Below are 2,454 nucleotides of genomic sequence, written 5' to 3' on the forward strand. Positions count from 1 at the left end.
CTCTTTTTTTCTCTCTTTGTTTCTTTCTTTTTGGTTGTCGTACCCCTCCCCTCGTTTTTTTGCTTTCTTTCTATCTCTCTTTCTTTCTTCTCCTCACTCTCTCTCTCTTTCCTTTTTTTCTCTCTCTCTTTCTCTTTTCTTTTTTTTCTCTCTTTCTTTCTTTCTTTCTCTTTCTTTTCTCTTTCTATTTCTCTCTTCTCTTTCTCTTTTATTCTCCTCTCTCTCTCTCTCTCTTTCTCTCTCTCCACCTCTCTCTCTCTCCTCTCTTTCTTTTCTCTCTCTCTCTCTCTCTCTCGTATCTATATCTAGTGCCTTTTCCACCTCTATTTTTTCTCTCTACATCTCTCTCTCGATTATCGGTCTTTTCCTCTCACATCTTCTCCACTCAACTCTGTTCTCTCCGGTTAGTCACAATCCCCCTCCTTAAGTCTCTCTCTCTCTCTCTCATCCTCTCTCTCTCTCTCTCGTCTCTCCGGACTCTCTCTCTCTCTCTCTGCTCTCTCTCGACTTCTCGCCATCTCTCTCTCTCTTCTCGTCCTCTCTCTCTCTCTCTCTCTGTCGCATTCGATCAGGTGTCTCTCACACTACTTACATTTCTAGTGTAGGTGTGTTGAGTCGATGGTGTATGAAAAAAAAAAGAGACAGATAAAAAATATATACTGAAAAGAGAATGCGAGTAAGTGAGCGCGTGATAAAGCGAGCAAGAATGAGAGACGAGAAAACTTTGATTTGCCAGGCGCTGACATCCAATCGATTAAAACTAAACACGGGTTTTAGCACAGCCGCTCGACTTGCCTTTGGTCAGACGGATGCAATCATCATCTCCCTGGAAAAATGGCCATGAGAATGATGTAATACACCTTAAAATTATAGACCTGGCCTTGACTATTTAGCCATGTGGATGCGCTTTGAATTTGGAGTAGCTAACCTAGCTACAGATGCTACTAATGCTATACTTAGCGTTTTTCCCATCAATATTACGCTCAGCTGTTTAGCGAGAAGATGCTATTCCTATGATTCACGGAAGGTCGAAATTCCTATGGATGTGACGTTGTTACTTGACTCTTACGTATTTGGGTGCGTTGTGCCGTGTTTTCTCAGTCTGCCCTGCCTACGAGCAAAAAAAATGAGCAATGAAACGCTTTCAATAATGGTTGAGATTACACTGCATTTGTGTGCGGGTATAATTATGTAGAAGCCGAAGATAGCAGTTTATCAGCGGCGAGGAGACGAAAACAATTCTGATAGTAGTATTAGATAGAGTATCGGAAACCTCAAGTGATCTTTCAAATGTATTGGAGTTTATTTGGGATTAAGGAGCTTAGTATTAAGTTTTATAACGCGGACAACGGCGCATGTCGCACAAATCCATTGGTTTGTGTATGTATGTATGTATATATATATCTATAGTATTATATATATGTAAAAATTGTAGTATATTAGATTTATTATGAGATATATATAGATATTACAGTCACACCACAAATCGAACACTAATACATACCACCATCACACACTCAGCACCACACACATATATTATATATATATATTAGTATATAGTTATATATAGTTATGATTATATTGATATATATATATATGATATATATATATTAGTATGCATATTATACATATGTGAGGAAATGGTATATATATATATCATAGTATATATTGATTAGTATAATATATATATATATTTTATATAATAGTATATGGTACTGTATATATGAATAGATAGATAGATTAGATAGATAGTAGATATACACTGGATATCTACATATATATATACATAAATATATATACGTACACTCATCATACACATAAACAAGAGAAACGAGAGAAAGGCAAACACGCACACACACCCACCACACGCACACACACACAGCTGAACACACACACAACACGCACAAGCATTGACATAACATGCATATCTACATTACAATTACTAATATATAGAATATATTATAATATAGAAATATAGATGAATATATATAAGTAGTATATAGGTAGTATATATATATATAGTTTCTACTATGTATGTATTAGTATAGTATATAGAGAGCTATATATATATAACTCATATTAATATACATTAGGTATACATACATATATATATATATATATATACATATATATATATATATATATATATATATATATATAACATAAAGTTCGCTAGAAACGCAAAAAATTCCGCGCAGCAAAATTCCGAGCAACAGAGATTCAACCTGCAAAACCTCACGCTATTTAGAGTACTACAAGAGGCTATGGTGTTGGTTCGTCAAAATTACACATCTGAACAATATGTATACATAAAAAGAGTAATAAAAAAAATATATACATCATCTAAATAGTACTAAAATATGTATTTGGTTAGGGTTTCTGGCAGTTTTTGAGTTTCTATGGAAAGCCAGCCACCTCCTCTGCCTTCAGTATTAAATAATCGCCCAACAGTTT

The sequence above is a fragment of the Penaeus japonicus genome, unplaced genomic scaffold (assembly GCF_977035675.1).
Source record: "Penaeus japonicus unplaced genomic scaffold, GWHDUDI00000001_assembly GWHDUDI00000013, whole genome shotgun sequence".
In the NCBI taxonomy this organism is placed as follows: Eukaryota; Metazoa; Arthropoda; class Malacostraca; order Decapoda; family Penaeidae; genus Penaeus; species Penaeus japonicus.